This window comes from Cyprinus carpio, chromosome A4 (genome assembly GCF_018340385.1).
Source record: "Cyprinus carpio isolate SPL01 chromosome A4, ASM1834038v1, whole genome shotgun sequence".
Taxonomy (NCBI): Eukaryota; Metazoa; Chordata; class Actinopteri; order Cypriniformes; family Cyprinidae; genus Cyprinus; species Cyprinus carpio.
In genome coordinates, this window is record NC_056575.1 from 5,015,533 (window position 1) to 5,034,721 (window position 19,189).

Consider the following 19,189-nt stretch of genomic DNA (forward strand, 5'->3'; position numbering starts at 1 on the left):
AATAATAGATGAACATCAACTGTCTGACAGACTCTTATTAATGGTATTAAATGAGATTGATGGCTCATTTCTCACCCCTCTGAGTGAAGTGATTGTGTCTGTGCTGAATCTCCTCATAAACGGCCTCAGACATCGTCCTGTGTCTCCTCTTAGAGAGAGCTGTGAGTGTAGACAGACAAACCTGCTGTCAGTTCACAACACATGACTGATCACACACTGAATAAGACACAATATGACAGTCTCTGGATCTCTCCTACCTCTCCTCATCGCTCTGTTCTGCTGAATCAGTATAAGCAGTGGCACTAAGAGCAGTAAGAGCACAACTCCCAGAACAATCAAAAGCACTGGAGGAGACGCTGCTGGAGGAGTTTGTGGAGGAGCGACTGATGTTGAGCGCACTGCAGGAGAAACTGGAGGAGAAGCTGACGATGTTGTGGCAGGAGTAGTGGACACTGAAACATCTGGCAAATCTATGAAAACACAGGACAAAAAAATGATAGCCTTGAATACACCAAAAATTATTCGCTCTAAAATGAGCAAATTAATATTAAGTCCTCAGTGTTTTGCTGTGACCTGCCCAGGTGAGTCCAGCGTGCTCTTTGCGGGAGCAGTCAGTGTAGTTATTCAGCAAGTGAGGACAGTCCCACAGGTGAATCTCATTCCCTCTGCACTCGACTTTGTTCATCCACACAACACCTTCACCAGCACCAAAGGTTGAATTCCCATCAGCCCTCAGTGCTGCTCCACAACCCAGCTGCCTGCAGACCACCTGAGCATCGTTGATGTCCCACTGATCATCACAGACTGAGCCCCACACAGCGTTATGATACACCTCCAGCCTCCCAGAGCACCGGCCCTCCCCTCCACGCAGTCTGAGAGGAACATGATCTAAAACACACACATCAACCACTGACCAGCTTCAGCACAACATTTACAACACAATACAACACTAATAATGAAGCTAGAGGGTTTATAACTGATCATTTTCTGAGGAAATAACCTATTTTAAATGTGCAATTTAATAAGTTTATAACAGTAATTGATAGGAAAATATAGGCTTACTTAACAAAATAAAACAGACATTGTTTTAAATAAACTTACTTGCACACCGTCTCTGGTATGGAGATGGTGAGTTTTAAAACATGTCAGATGACTCTGAGGCGACTCACGAGTTTCCTCCTCTGAGGAAACATAATAAAAAAAGAAAAAGTGAACGAAATATTTAGGATGATACATCTGACATCTCTCACGTTTTTCCCATCACAAATCATTTTACTCTTTCCCATCAGCTCACTTTAGTTTCAGAACATTTAAGTTTACTTACCCCATTAGACATAAAAATGTATGTACAGAAAGGGTGATTTTATAAATGCAGGTGAAACAAAAAATAATTGACCATGGACAACCAAATGTGTATACCTTATAGAATCACCCAGAAGGATTACTATTGAGACCATATTAAATTATTTAAATATCATCCAACCTGAACAGGTGATTTTGGCCACTTCATCTTCACCACAGTCATTCTGTCCCCAGGGTGAAGATGGACACTGCCATAAAGTGAAATCATGTGGTCGACATGTAACTTTATCCAGCCAGTTAGGAGCTGATTCCACTCTTGCTGTAGAATCAGACAAATCCCCAGATCTTCCACAGTTCAGCTCTTGACAGATCAGACTCGCTGTGTCTCCGTCCATCTGGTTCCAGCACACAGTACCCCAGGATCCATTGTAGAAAACCTCCAGATTCCCTTCACAGCCCTCAGTTAACCTGATCTCTTTAAACTCTAGATAGAAAAGGATGTGCATTTAAACTATTAAAATTAAGGCTGTGATAAAGCTAAAATATGTACCAAAACAGTGATTTAATATGAGGCTTATGCATGCTGCAAGCACTAATTGCATAAAAACAGATTAGCAAAACATATTAAAAATAGCTTCATAATTTGTTTTTAAAATACAGAGAAATTCTGTATTAATAATACAGTAATATCATTGCAACCATATGATTGTTTTGTATTCTGTAGTGAACTATTTTTTTTCTTAGGAAGACAGTATATATTTAAAATTATAAAGTAATTTACTCTCAAATCAATATTTTGTGTTGAAGTATTTGGTAAGAAGTCATGAACTGTAAAGTCAGACAGTCAATAACTCAAAACAAACCCCTTCAGACCCTTTCATTCCTGATCACCATGGAGTTTAATGATTACATGGTATATTATTATCAGAAAAAAACAACTTTATCTTTGATAAACATTTCCTCTAGTGTACTGCTTACCTGAGCACACGACTCCTACATCCTCCAAGTGTTGACAGTCATGTTTTCCCTGGGCTGGAGAAGAGCAGCTCCACAGGGACGTCTCATTCCCCTCACACTCCACCTCATCCAGCCATATGGGTCCAGAACCAGGACCAAACCAGGCTGGTACCTGCTGGTTACTGAGGGCCACTCCACACTGCAGCTGTCTGCACACCACATGAGCATCTTTAATATCCCAGGAGTCATCACACACTGTCCCCCATGAGCCGCGGTGAAAAACCTCCAGCCTCCCTGCACAGTCTCCCCTAGAACCCACCAGCCTGATGGAGCCACGACCTGATATTCAGAGACAGAAAAACACATTATTGATCACGAACAACTTAGGAATCAGCCCAGATGTTGTTGTTCTCACTGATGCAGGTGATTGACAGCTGTTGTGTGGAGCTGCAGTTGAGAGTTTGTGGAGAGCTGCAGTTCCCCAGATGAGCTTCACTCCCAGAGCACTGGAAGCCCCTCACACACTCATGACTATGTTCAGGACTGGATGAAGAGGAGCGGTTGAAGCTCAGCACAGAGCCACAGCCCAGCTGTCTGCAGACCACAGAGGATTCAGCGAGACTCCAGGAGTCCAGCAGAACTCTCCTCCAGACCTGATGGATGAAAACTTCCACCTCCCCCTCACACTGTCTCTCTCCAGACAACCGCACCAGACCATCATGAAGAGCCAGAGAGGAATCTGAGGAGAAGATCTGGCATTTTACTAAAATACTGCAAATGTGTTAAAGACCACAGAGGAACATTTATATAATAAATATGCTTTATATCAATATTACATTTTATATAAGTAAATTCAAAACTTAAATGACACAATCATTAATCTTCAGTCTGAAATGTATAGGGAATAAATATTGTATTTTGTATATGATTAAGTCTTACAGTAGCATAATGTCAGTAAATGTTACAGTAATATGGACTCACTAGAGCAGATGACTCCAACATCTCGTCTATGGGAACATTCAGCTCGACTCCATGAAGAGATGGAACATTCTGAGAGTTCTGTTTCATTCCCGTCACAATCAAACACATCAGCCCAGATTTCACCACTTCCCTCTCCAAACCAGTCTGATCCCACAACAGACACAGCAATCCCACAATTCAGCTGTCTACAGAGGACACTGGCAGCTCTCATATCCCAGCATGCATCACACACTGTGCCCCACTCATTGAGGAACTGCAGCTCTACTCTTCCAGAACAAGAGTCTGAACCGTTTACCAGCCTGAGATCAGTGTAACCTGGACAAAGAACACAGAGTTTACTGAGATTGTAAGTAAGAGAACAGAGATAATCTGAGTAATTCTCATGTTCATAGTTATGTTTGTTAGAGTAAATCAGAGTTTATAATGATGGTACTGATCAAACAATTACATTTTAGTAAATGTAACAATTGGATTTGTTAAATAAATAGGTTAAACATTTTACCGGAACATATCAGTCCGACATCATTTTCATGGGTGCAGTTTATTTTATGTGAGTTTGATGATGGACAGTGTTGAATGTGTGATTCATTTCCTCTGCACTGAATCTCTTGTGTCCACATCTGAGCGTCTCCTTTACCAAAAGCAGCTGCTCCCAGCACCTGTACAGGAGCCCCACAGTCCAGCTCTCTACACACAACCTCTGCATCCTGCTGGTCAAAGGCAGTGGCACACACTGAACCCCACCGTCCTCCAAAATACATTTCCACTCTTCCAGAGCACTGGTGAGACCCAGCAACAAGTCTTGATGTTCTGTATTTTATAGTTTCTGATTTTATTTATACAACAGAGAAGACCATCTGTCACTATGGTTATGATACAGACATAAAACAATACGCAATTCCTTTACTTATTTTTTAAAAGGATGAAAGTGAGCAGTTTAGACCATAAAATATGCTAATTATCAATTCATTATTTATGATTTAATCTAAAAACAAATTATACAATTATTGTAAATCGCATATAAGATGTTTATGAATGAAAGTCTGATCAGTGATGCATTAACAGACTGATTTATGGAGCAGCTCACCTAAGCATCTGACTCCAGCATCTTCACGATGACCACAGCCACCATGAACACCCCATCCATTTGATCTACAGTTCTTCAGTGTGGACTCTGATCCGCTACAGGCCACCTCATCCATCCAGATTGGTCCTGATCCTGGTCCAAAACGAGCATAAACTAGAGCATATACAGTGCCTCTACAGCTGCTCCACATCCCACATCTCTGCAGAATAATTCTGATTCAGTTTATTATCAGTTACTGTTCCCCACTGACCATCATGATGAACCTCCACTCTACCACTGCAGGGACTGTTACTACCAACCAACCTAACAGTCTCCAAATCTGTGTATAAAAAAGAGAGAAAGAGATTTAATCACAGTAGCAGTAGAACTGAATCATAAGCAGTATACAGCAAAATCAAGATACAAAAATTTTAGTAAATTCAAACTGTACAACTAATGTTGTAAAAAGAAAAAATTACAAATAATCTTATCCTTAAATTGGTTGCATGAAGCTCAAATCATTCATAAAATGTAATTCTTAATTAATGGGTAGTGTTACAACATCTTATTTTCTAGATATTACACAGCCCTCTATTCACTTTCTAGTGATTTGAGGCCATCATAGATAAACGGCTCATTTAAACACACATTTAAATTAAACTCTTTACTGTCTATTTGTGTACTCACCAGATGTGGTTAGAGTGATTATAGTGGAGAGTAAAACGAGTGTCAGACATCCCTTCATCTTCTTCTGCTCGTCACACCGTCTGTTTGACTGTCAGCACAAGTTTCTCCTCTGCTCCCTCAAACACACTGAAGAAACTGGCTCCTGTCAGCCCCCTAAAAGAGAGAGAGAGACTCACAGCTGCCAATGACACTCACTGTTACCTTATTAGACACAACAGAGGAAATCCTCAAACACAATCAGTGACAAATCAGAGAGCAGCATTTTTATTTTCTCCATATATATCAGTAAAGTGTGAGCGCTGATTAGCGGGACTCCTCCTCCAGCGTGAAGAGACACTTCACTGAGGACAGACTCGTGTCAGTCATAAGTCAGTGTGGAGATAAAGTCACACTAAACTTAAAGCAGACTGATACAGAAACACTACATCTTATATTCAGCATCAAAACCTGATCCTGAACACAGCAGACACAAGCACTGATGACTGACTGCTCACTTACTGAAACTTTATTTTAAAATGATTTTTGCTATAAATGTATAAATTAGAATAAACTGAACATTTTAAAGTTATTTTTAAAAAACACGTGCATATTTAGGTGGATTTTACTTCACCATTATGATGTTCTAATCAAGAATAAAATAAACAGTATGTTAATACATTATCAAATGAACTGGACTGATTGTGTTCAACAGCAGAAGGCTATTCAGACAAGATCTGTAAATAAACATTGTTTTTTTGTTCTAAAGATATTCATTTGGCGTCCTATAAAACTTAAGACAGTCGTATGTGTTTAACACTGTAATGTGTAATTCATCCAGCAGATGGAAGCAAAACACTTCTTATTGTAAAGAGCAGCAGACAAGAGCTTCTCACTTTTTTCCAGACAGAATTTTATTATTATTAACAAGATCAAATTACATGTATATGATAAACACTATAAATTATATAAACAATAAACACTATACATGAGATAAACAATTTCACACTAGAGGGTCTGTATACAAATACAAATGTATATAAAAATATTAAAGCGTTTACAAACTTTCACAGTTTTAATTGCTTTTTGTTTCATAGAAAATCGTATAGTATCAATATAATGCTCCATTTCCTTCCTAAAATAAAAATAAAAAAAGTTTTTTTGCATGAGAACTTACATTTGTGAATATTAAATTTTGCATGTAAAAAATAAGATTTATAATGTAAACGTGACTGTTTTACTTTGCTCAGGGCAACTGACACAAAAGGAGCAACTAAAATCAATATCAGATTTAAATTTTACTAAATAATATTTGGCTGGGTAAATCCTGTGTATGATTTTGAATGATACTTCCTTAACCTTGTTTGTAATTAAATATTGATTAGGTATTAAACAAACCTTTTTCCAAACAATATTGTCTGTTAGTTTATTCCAATATGAATAAACATAAGGCAAAGACACAATATCTCGTTGAAATAAAGCTCTTATGGAACTGTTGTGTGATTTAAGAGAAAAACAGATGTTATATAAGAATTTATTATATTAGGCAGAGATCACTGTTGGATGTTAATTCTTGTCTGATGTCTGAATAACATACAAACTTCAGGAGAAATAGCACCAAAAACTTGTGTAACAGGATTTTTATAATGTGCCAAAAAAAAAAAAAAAAAAACCATAAGTAACCAGACAGAAAATGTTAATTTATTTATTCACAGTTACGTTTTACATCTACAAATATAATTAATTTCAATTAGAGCTCATTTCACAGCACATTATTTTACTTTTTGTCTGCTGCTATAATATATTCTAACACTCAGAGTGACAGAATGATGTAAATACACTATAGCAGTGAGAATGATATTTCTTATATTTTCATTCGTTTTTTAATAATCATCTCAAAATTATGGTCCTGGGGGTGGGTTTACCATTTTGGTGGCCCTAAGAAATTACATTTCAGGGAAGGGGGGTCCCACAGGGGGCCCCCAACCCCTAGCATTGTTTGTGTACCGCTGCTGTTGGTCATCAGAGCAGTCATGAAACTTAGTAATCATTTTGACCAACAGAGAGAGCTGCGAGCACCCCTCAAAATGTCAAATAACTCCCTTTAATGTACATTAAACCCAACACGATTCTGCTCCAAAGCGGTATTCAAGATTTAGCATATCCCATCATGCATCATGTTCAGGAACGTGTGCCCCGAAATCGTGAAATGGAGGAAAACATTCCACTGTAAGTTAAAATAATTAGACATTGCAGAAAATTTGGTAGTAAAACAGTTCTTTTTTTTTTTTTTTTTTTTTTTTTTTTTTTTTACAATTTATTGAAACAAAGATGAGTATGTGTATTTTGTACATCATTTACAACTGTTTTTATTGCTTAATTAGAAGCACCACAATTATTAAATTGTGTTGTCTGTTATAGGGACGACTGAACAGACATTTAGAAGTTTATTTTAAAATGGAAAATATTGAAAATCAAAATAAATCTCTCTATACATTTGCATTTTTGAACCATCATACGTGTGTCCATTGTTCTACACACCCTTTACTTTTGAATTACTTCAAAATATGTAAAAGTCAAAAAAGCAATATCTAATTACTTATATTTAACTATGACTTTAAAATTAAAGCTAATAAAATCTATAGTAAAAACTATTTTAAACTAATCGCGTCTTGTTTCACCATCTAGCTATTACAACCCGTATATTTATATAAAAGGCTATGCAAAAAAAAAAAAAAGGTTTATCAAAGTCCAGCAGATGGCAGCAAAGCTCTTATTATAAAGAGGACCAGACGAATCTTGTCCTTGTGTCACCACATGAGGAAGCTTCTCACTTTTTTCCAGACAAAAAAAAAATTCTTACGCTTTTTTTTTCCAGATTTATTTTGTTTACTTATTTATTTAAAGGCACATTCATTTGATTTTTTGTCTGCTGCTATAATATATTCTAACACTCAGAATGATGTAAAAATAAAAAATAAAAACAAAAAAGGTCGCTCGATGAAGAGGATACTTATCTACAATCAAGCGAAACGAACCTGCAGCTCCATACTGTCCTGTCAGCAGTGAGAAGCTGGTATGTTGTGTGCAGCTTTGAATGACTCTGTACTGCAGGTAAGGACAATTTCCGGCCAAACGAATATTAAAGGAATCATAAATTAGCAGGACATTACCATGTTTTCATGTATGACTGCAGCATTTGTGAAGATGAAATTGTTGTGCCGTCACACAACAGGCAACTGTACTGGTTTTATATTGATGGAGAAAACATCTGCACTGGGTTCTAATGTTCTGTTAAGCATGATTAAGTCATAATATGTTGTAAACGTTATTATAAAGTGATTCATATGGATTATAGTGAAGATGTATTTTAAACGTCTTACAGGTTGCTGAATTACACATAACTCAACACTTATACAGCCTGATAAATGATGCATATAAAAGTAAATTGCCCATCAGACAAACAATATGCATATTTATTTACTGGTTAAAAACACACTTTATCACACATTAATAATGTTAATAATAATAACTTATTTTAATTATTATTTTATAAGTTAGACTATTTATTTATTTGTTTATTCAGCATTTATCAACTTACAAATCTCTAGTGCTTGCTGCAGCGATGCTGAGGGCTGTTAAATCACTCACGGTCATTTGGTCACATGTTTAGGATGTCTTCAACTGTCACTGAGGTTGTGCTTTATAAGGTAAGATCTTAAATTTGATTTCAGGGTTTGTGTAATGTCTTATTGAAATACAAAAAAAAGTCTGAAAAGTTTTATTTTTATTGATATTAACAAGGTGTTTAGGATCAAAACTCTCAAAGGCTGAAAAGTTTTTAATACAAAAAAGAAAGTGTGTGGTGGGTATAAAAACCTGAGTTTTAACATATCAATAACAATATCACTCAAAAACTTGTTCAGATTTGTTGAACCGAGGCAGTGGATGATCACTGAGTCAAATGCCCCACTTCTTTGTTTGACTCCTCCTCCACATCATCATAATCTGTTATTAAATACAAAATATTAAATCAGGTCAAATGTTGTTATTGGATGAATATTTTAAAAGTCTTAACTGGAAATTATTAACTAAGTTAAAATAAAGATATCAATATAATGAGAACAAAAGGGTTATAATAACTTACCCAGCGGGTTTCTCACATCTTCACTGACACTCATCACATCATCATACTCCTCCTGAACTCTCTCTGATCAAGAATGACATTAAAACATGTCATATCAGTTTATAAAACACTTCATCTCATTTGAAGGATCCCTTTTCCCTTAAGTGACTTGATTACACAGAACACATGTCTGAGGCCCAGTCCACACATACACTGGTGTTTTTATAAACAGGAGTTTTTTTCCTTCCTCCTTACATATATATAATATATATATATATATATATATGATACTGTGTTTGCGTGTGTACGCTAAAACTAAAAACCACACAGAAACAGCTGCAGTTTGATAATACTCGTGTTCATGTGGACAGGGCCTGATACTTGTTACATGTTTCCTGTGTGTTTTCTGCAGTTGTCTGTTGTGTGCCTTGTTTGTCTCCATTGTTAACCTCATTAGTTGCCATAGCCACTCATTTGACCACACCCATCTGCTTGTTAGTTCCCATAGTAACCCATTGTTCCCTTTTGTTCTCCAGTGTATCCACCTTATTTTTTCAGTCATTTGTAAATTTTATGTGTCTGGCTTCCGGTCTCATCCGCTTCCAGCTATTTTTAGCTGTACAAAACAGCTCATTTTGCTGCTTGATATTGTAAACTGGTGTGTCTTACCTTATTATTTTAATGTATTATCTTAATTATGAACACACTGGTTTGTAGTGCAAAAAATTTTACCGTTTACTGCACATTGTTATTTTTTCTCGTTATTTCCTTACAGCGACTAATGAACCAGAAGTCTCGCACATTCACAGAAAACGACTTACTTCTGTGTTTAAGAATAAGGTGGATAAATGGCCCTTGTGCTTTGTCAGCTGTTGAATGTATTGGTGCTTGTTTTGCCTGTGTTTCTCTTCCGTGTGTTACTTCTATTAAACTCCTGCAGTTAGATCCTGATCTCAGACAGCTTTCTCCAGCACATCACAATACTCATGTAAATATGTGAAGGGTGATTAAAAAAATGTAGTTCTGTGCATCTCACCTGTTACCCCTTGAGAGCTCGGTCTATTAATGATGACATCATCATAATTCTCTGGTGTGTTCACTGCACGTGCAAATATGAGTCAATTTAAGTGTAAACCAAAAACCCATTAAGGCAGTAATTTAAAATATTATCTATAATGATCATGATTGTAAAGTGATATTATTTTTAAAAAATTGATAACATAAAACACCTTTTTTGATATCAGAGTTGTGTCCGCTCGTCATGACATCATCATAGCTCTCAGGTATGTCTTCTAAAAATTCACACATTCATCACAGACACACACATTCATTACATTCAGAACAAATTTGAAATATCTATCTTATATATACTGTAATATTTTGATTTAAAAGTATATTATATGCTGTTGTAGAATAACAGAGTGACACCTGTCTCAGGATCTGGTTTCAGTCCATCAGTGATGACATCATCATAGTATCCCGGTGTGATTTCCTTCACCATCTCTTCTGCATCAACACACAATATGTTTGGATACAAAAGCCAAAATATGTTGTTGCTGCAGATCATAATACTGAAAATGTATTATACGTCATCTGGTAATGAATCATGTGATCTGTTTAAAAGGTCCTGACCTTTTAGGCCACTGCCATTAGTGACATCATCATAATATGCAGTATTGAACTCTTTTGCTATAAAAGGCGAGCAGACTGTTAATTATGTATATAAATAGAAGTATTTGTTTGGTTTTGAGTCATTAATCAAATATATAATAAAATTACTAGTTACAGTTTTTTAATATAGTGTTTTTTTTTTTTTTTTTTTTTTGATTGTGTTGTGTTTTTGTTCTTCAGCTCTCTAACCTGAGAGGAGCTCATCAGCATCTTCATACCCAGAATGCAGTTCTTCAGAGATGAGACTCCCTGTTAAAGAAAAGCAGAACAGTCAGAAACATGTTCATCATTACAAACCGACTGAATCCTCTTTTCCTTTTGATTATAAAACTTTGTGTTAGTGACAACACAACAAGTTACTTTATTACTTAACACAATTACTTTATTATTTAAAGCATTCAAGAAATAAATCCCATGATGTTTAGGCCTATTAGCAAACAAATGAACCCATTTCTTACTGCCTTCCAGAAATATATACAGGAAGAGACAAACACACACACGCACCTGTATCTACTGTACATGTACAAACATATACGTACCTTATTATGATCTTATTATGTTAGACGTGTGATGCTGACTTATGTCCCTGCTTATGATGATTTAAAAATAGAAAAAAAGGACACTCTCTCTCTCTCTCGCTCACACGCGCGTGCAGCTGCAGCTCTGTGGTTTTCTGTCAGGAATTCTGTGGTTTGAAGCAGGAGGTTTAACAGGACTAATAATAGATGAACATCTACTGTCTGACAGACTCTTATTAATGGTATTAAATGAGATTGATGGCTCATGTCTCACCCCTCTGAGTGAAGTGATTGTGTCTGTGTTGAATCTCCTCATAAAGGGCCTCAGTCGTCGTCCTGTGTCTCCTCTTAGAGAGAGCTTTGAGTGTAGACAGACAAACCTGCTGTCAGCTCACAACACATGACTGATCACACACTGAATAAGACACAATATGACAGTCTCTGGATCTCTCCTACCTCTCCTCATCACTCTGTTCTGCTGAATCAGTATAAGCAGTGGCACCAAGAGCAGTAAGAGCACAACTCCCAGAACAATCACAAGCACTGGGGGAGGCGCTGCTGGAGGAGTTTGTGGAGGAGCGACTGATGTTGAGCGCACTGGAGGAGAAAGGAGGAAAGCTGAAGCTGATGTGGCAGGATTTTGGACACTGACAAATCTGACACGTCTGTCAAAACAATAATAATCATGCAAATGACCGATTAAACACTTAACTATTATTAGCACTAAAATTTTCGAAAAATCTTGCTGTGACCTGCACAGGTGAGTCCAGCGTGCTCTTTGTGGGAGCAGTCAGTGTGGTTATTCAGGGAGAGAGGACAGTCCCACAGGTGAATCTCATTCCCTCTGCACTCGACTCTGTTCATCCACACAACACCTTCACCAGCACCAAAGACTGAATTCCCATCAGCCCTCAGTGCTGCTCCACAACCCAGCTGCCTGCAGACCACCTGAGCATCGCTGATGTCCCACTGATCATCACAGACTGAGCCCCACACAGCGTTATGATACACCTCCAGCCTCCCAGAGCACCAGCCCTCCCCTCCACGCAGTCTGAGAGGAACATGATCTAAAACACACACATCAACCAGAATAGACCAGCTTCAGCACATTTACAACAAACACACACTGAACCAAGATGGCTTTAAATGTATGATTAGACAAGTTCTTGTTTGAATGTACATATTTCTATTACATATTTTGAAAATAAGGCTTACGTTAACTAAAATAAAAATATATATTTATAATAATAATAATAATGATTCATTACATTTATATAGCACTTTTCTACTTTTCTAAGCACTCAAAGTGCTCTACATTGTGAGGGGTATCTCTTCGTCCACCACCAGTGTGCAGCATCCACCTGAATGATGCGACGGCAGCCACAGTGCGCAAGATCGCCCACCACACACCAGCTTATTGGTGGAGAGGAGACAAGAGTGATGAAGTCAATCAGTAGATATGGGGATTGTTAGGAGGCCATGATGGTCAGAGGCCAATGGGACGAATTTGGCAAGGATGCCGAGGTCACACCTCTTTTCGAAAGACATCCTGGGATTTTTTTAATGACCACAGAGAGTCAGGACCTCGGTTTAACGTCTCATCCGAACGACGGTGCTTTTTGACAGTATAGTGTCCCCGTCACTATACTGGGGTGTTAGGACCACTGATCTATATATGACTGGAACACTCATCGTGTTTGGTTTTAAACCATAGACAACAGGCAGCGAAGCCACCGGAAGTGTTCGATCCGCTATTTTTACTAATCACCACTACTGATCCCTACCGGCAGAGAGCACCATTGAGTCAAATGCAACTAAAATAACCCGATTTGAAGCAAATCAGTCAAACGGGATTAGTTTTTATGTTATGTGTATGTAAATTCATTTTTACTTCAGATGTTATCTGCAATGTTTATGGTCTTTTTGGGCAGGATAAGCGATATATTTAAACCGTTTAGGTGGGTGTGTCTGCTGCACACTGCCGACACAGATAACTGATCCAACACAAAATATAGCCTATTTCTTCATGTACGTAATTATTCAGGAATTATTAAACATGAACCTATTAGTATCAGAAATTTATTTGAATATACAATGAATAATAAAATAGCCTCTGTTACTATATTGCTCTATACTAAAATGAAAAGCTTAACTTACCATATTGAAATAAAGCTGAATGTCCGTACTGTAGTTAGTCAGTTATTTCTCTGAATAAATTATGATGTGTATATTTTTAATGTCCTGATTGAGCAACATTCAGACTCTCCAAGATTGCGCAAATGTTTACTAGCATTACCGTTTCCATGTAAAATGTTGTATGCTAAATTTATAATTAATTTAACGACCTAAATTAATAATTAATTTTTCAAAATGAATGCTGTTAACGAAATTATTATTGAAACATTTGCAGTTAGCGCCTACTGTACGAATAAAAACACTGTAACAAAATGTTAACGAAATTAACGTTAACTGTACAAAGTGAATAGAAGTAGGCTATATGTGTATACAAAGCATAAATCTTTCTTCAGATTTCAGAATGAGCACTTTGGCATTTGTTATATATATGCTGAGGTCGTGTCCGTGTGATGTTTATCATGTTCATGATGTTCTCTACTGTAATGAACGTAGCTTTTTAATAAGTAGGGGAAATTTTACAAAAATAACCGTTTATATGCCGAGGGTGTTTGCATTGTAAGAATGAACACAGATACTTCAGATTTAAAAACGCTGACTTGTCAGGTGATGTTTTCTCATTAAATTCATACGATTTCCTATTAATTCAATTGAATGTATGAGAATACTAGGGAATACCAATATGGCGACTTCACTTTCATGAGCAATCCACTTCTCTATTATAGATCAGTGGTTATATATATATATATATATATTTTCTGAGAGAGAGAGAGAGAGAGTCAAAAACTTACCTGAACACTGTTTCTGGTGAGGAGATGGTGAGATAAAACATGTCAGATGACTCCGAGGAGATTCCTGATTCTCCTCCTCTGAGATTAAAACATGAAGAGAACTGAACATTAGGATACAAGACATAACATCATTCAGTGAAGCATATCAGTGTGTAAACATATCATTTAATATGTTACAAATCATTTTATTAGGGTGACCAAACGTGACATTTTCCCAGGACATGTCCTGGCCAGGATTTCTATATTGCCTAAAATATCCACGTTTTGGCTTTGTTTGCGCTGCGCAGACCAATTGTTGTGTGACAAAGTACTGTGAGAGCTCTAGAGAGCAGACGGCTTCTTGTGCTTTTGAATCGCTCTCGCGGTACTTTGATGTTATACACCGATCGGTATGCTCAGTGCTACTTAATGTCGAACACTAATATGTAGGCTACACGTATTTGCATCGCTTTTGACCGTTCTCTGTAGATCCCCCCTTCTCACGCACCACGATTGGTCGATTACGTACAATGTCTGCATGTTATTGGTCAAACGATCATTACCTTCATTAAGTATGAAAAAAGGAAAACAAAGCCAAAACTTGGATATTTTAGGCAATATAGAAATCCTGGCCAGGACATGTCCTGTGAAAATGGCACGTTTGGTCACCCTAATTTTATGCTCTTTCCATCATCTAAAATTTGCTTTTCTTAGACATTAGTTTACTCGCATAAACATTATGTTAAAAGAAACATGACTACTGAGACTATACATAATTTAAATAGCATCTCACTTGAGCAGGTGATTTTGGCCACTTCATCCCTATTATCACAGTCATTCTGTCCCCAGAGTGAAGATGGACACTGCCACAGATATGAATCATGTGGTCGACACTTCACTTTATCCAGCCAGTTATGAGCTGATTCCACTCTTGCTGTAGAATCAGACAAAACACCAGATCTTTCACAGTTCAGCTCTTGACAGATCAGACTCGCTGTGTCTCCGTCCATCTGGTTCCAGCACACATTACCCCAGGATCCATTGTAGAAAACCTCCACATTCCCTTCACAGCCCTCAGTTAACCTGATCTCTTTAAACTCTAGATGAAAATGAAATATAATTTTAAAATACCAACAATGAAAATCCTCAGCATTATGGATATGTGAATGTGTTAAAAGGTTTTTTCTAAATCCTTTATAATATTTTGAAGTATAATTTAAAAAATGTGTTTATTACCTGAGCACACAACTCCTACATCCTCCTTGTGTTGACAGTCATGTTTCCCCAGCCTGGAGAAGAGCAGCTCCACAGGGACATCTCATTCCCCTCACACTCCACCTCATCCAGCCATATGGGTCCAGAACCAGGACCAAACCAGGTTGGTACCTGCTGGTTACTGAGGGCCACTCCACACTGCAGCTGTCTGCACACCACATGAGCATCTTTAATATCCCAGGAGTCGTCACACACTGTCCCCCATGAGCCACTGTGAAAAATCTCCAGCCTCCCTGCACAGTCTCCCCCAGAACCCACCAGCCTGATGGACCCCCGACCTGATATTCAGAGAAAGAAAATTACATTATTGATCATTAACAACAGAAGAATTTGTCCAGATGTTGTTGTTCTCACCAAGGCAGGTGATTGACAGCTGTTGTGTGGAGCTGCAATTGAGAGTTTGTGGAGAGCTGCAGTTCCCCAGATGTGCTTCATTCCCAGAGCACTGGAAGCCCGTCACACACTCAAGACTGTGTTCAGGACTGGATGAAGAGACCCCGGAGAAGTTCAGCACAGAGCCACAGCCCAGCTGTCTGCAGACCACAGAGGATTCAGTGAGACTCCAGGAGTCCAGCAGAACTCTCCTCCAGACCTGATGGATGAAAACTTCCAGCTCCCCCTCACACTGTCTCTCTCCAGACAACCGCACCAGACCGTCATGAAGAGCCAGAGAGGAATCTGAGGAGAAGATCTGACAATTCACTAAAATACTGCAAATGTGTTAAAGACCACAGAGGAACATTTATATAATAAATATGCTTTATATCAATATTACATTTATATAAGTAAATTCGAAACTTAAATGACACAAGCAATAATCTTCAGTCTGAATTGTATGGGGAATACATACCACAGAGGAACACTTATATAATAAATATGCTTTATATCAATATTACTTATAACAGTAATATGGACTCACTAGAGCAGATGACTCCAACATCTCGACTATGAGAACGTTCAGCTCGACTCCATGAAGAGATGGAACATTCTGAGAGTTTTGTTTCATTCCCGTCACAATCAAACACATCAGCCCAGACTTCATCACTTCCCTCTCCAAACCAGTCTGATCCCACAACAGACACAGCAATCCCACAATTCAGCTGTCTACAGAGGACACTGGCAGTTCTCATATCCCATCATGCATCACACACTGTGCCCCATTTACTGGGGTACTGAAGTTCAACTCGACCAGAACAAGAGTCTGAAGAACAGATGTCAGGGAGATCAGTGTAACCTGGAGAAAGAACACAGAGTTTACTGAGATTGTAAGTAAGAGAACAGAGATAATCTGAGTAATTCTCATGTTCTTAGTTCTGTTTAATACAGTCACTCAGAGCTTATAATGATGGTACTGATCAAACAATTACATTTTAGTAAATGTAACAATTGGATTTGTTAAATAAATAGGTTAAACATTTTACCAGAACATATCAGTCCGAAATCATTTTCATGGGTGCAGTTTATTTTATGTGAGTTTGATGATGGACAGCGTCGAATGTGTGATTCGTCTCCTCTGCACTGAATCTCTTTTGATCCAATCTGAGCATCTCCTTTACCAAAAGCAGCTGCTCCCAGCACCTGTACAGGAGCCCCACAGTTCAGCTCTCTACACACAACCTCTGCATCCTGCTGGTCAAAGACAGTGTCACACACTGAACCCCATCCACCTACAAGAAGCATCTCCACTCTCCCAGAGCACAGGTGAGACCCGTCCACAAGTCTTGACCTTCCGTAGTTTAAAGTTTCTGATTTTATTTACACAACAGAGAAGATCATATGTCACTATGATTATGATACAGACATAAAACAAGAAGCAAGTACTTTAATTTTTTTAAAGGATGAAAATGAGTAGTTTAGACCATAAAGTATGTTAATTATCAATTAATTATTTATGAATTGCTCTGAAAACAAATTACACACAATTACTTTAAACTGCATATCAGATATGTATGGATGAAAGTTTGATCAGTGATGCTTTAACAGAGTGATGTACTGAGTAGATCACCTGAGCATCTGACTCCAGCATCTTCATAATGACTACAGCTATGAACACCCCATCCATTTGATCCACAGTCCTTCAGTGTGGACTCTGATCCACTACAGGCCACATCATCCATCCAGATTGGTCCTGATCCTTCTCCAAAATGAGCACCACCCAGAGCCTCTACAGCCTCTCCACATCCCACCTCTCTACACACCACTGCAGCATGAGTCTCATCCCAGTCATCACCACACACTGTCCCCCACTGACCCTCATGAAGAACCTCCACTCGACCAGCACAGCGACTGTTACCACCAACCAACCTAACAGTCTCAAAATCTGTGCATGAAAGAGAGAGAAAGAGATTTTCCCACATTAGTAGTAGCCTACAATCACCAGCAGAATATGGCAAAGTTGCAAAAAATAAAATATAAAGTTAGTAAATTCAAACTGGACAACTAAAGCTAGACAAGAGAATATTACAAATAATCATATCATCATTAAATTGATTGACTGTAAAAGCTCAATTCATTCATAAAATTTATTTCATAATTAAATTGTCTAGTGTCACTAAATCTTGTTTTCTAAATATTGCACAGGCATATATTCACTTTCTAATTGTATGAGCTATCATAGATAAACTGCTCATTTAAACACACATTTAAATTAAACTCTTTACTGTCTATTTGTGTACTCACCAGATGTGGTTAGAGTGATTATAGTGGAGAGTAAAACGAGTTTCAGACATCCCTCCATCTTCTTCTGCTCGTCACACCGTCTGTTTGACTGTCAGCACAAGTTTCTCCTCTGCTCCCTCAAACACACTGAAGAAATCTGGCTCCTGTCAGCCCCCTAAAGAGAGAGAGAGACTCACAGCTGCCAATGACACTCACTGTTACCTTATTAGACACAACAGAGGAAATCATCAAACACAATCAGTGACAAATCAGAGAGCAGCATTTTTATTTTCTCCATATATATCAGTAAAGTGTGAGTGTTGATAAGCGGGACTCCTCCTCCAGCGTGAAGAGACACTTCACTGAGGACAGACTCGTGTCAGTCATAAGTCAGTGTGGAGATAAAGTCACACTAAACTTAAAGCAGATTGATACAGAAACACTGCAGCTTATATTCAGCATCAAAACCTGAACCTGAACACAGCAGATACAAGCACTGATGACTGACTGCTCACTTACTGAAACTTTATTTTAAAATGATTTTTGCTATAAATGTATAAATTAGAATAAACTGCACATTTTAAAGTTTTTTTAAAGAAACAAATGTGCATAATATTAGGTGGATTTTACTTCATTATGATGTTCTAATCAAGAGCACAATAAACAGTGTGTTAATACGTTATCAAATGAACTGGACTGATTGTGTACAACAGCAGAAGGCTATTTAGACAAGATTTGTAAATAAACATTGTTATCTGTTCTAAAAATATTCATTTGGCATCATATCAAAGACATTTGTGTAAGTGTGTTTAACACTGTAATGTGTAATTCATCCAGCAGATGGCAGCAAAACACTTCTTATTGTCAAGAGCAGCAGACAAGAGTCTTGTCCTTGTGTCACCACATGTTTGTGTTTGTGTGTTTTTTACTGTAATGTTTTTTATTCATTTATTCACAGATACATTACTATGGAGGGCCAGATTACGCTAAATTAAATAATTAAATAAATGTTGAAATATATAAATAAATTGTGAAAGACATAATGAAATATTTAAATACATAAATGAAT

At 37.6% G+C, this 19,189-nt stretch overlaps 1 pseudogene; it reads right to left on the minus strand.

Moving 5' to 3' along the window:
- Window positions 1-264: 264 nt before the first annotated feature.
- Window positions 265-18,267, minus strand: LOC122134603 (annotated as a pseudogene).
- Between the last annotated feature and the right edge of the window lie 922 nt (window positions 18,268-19,189).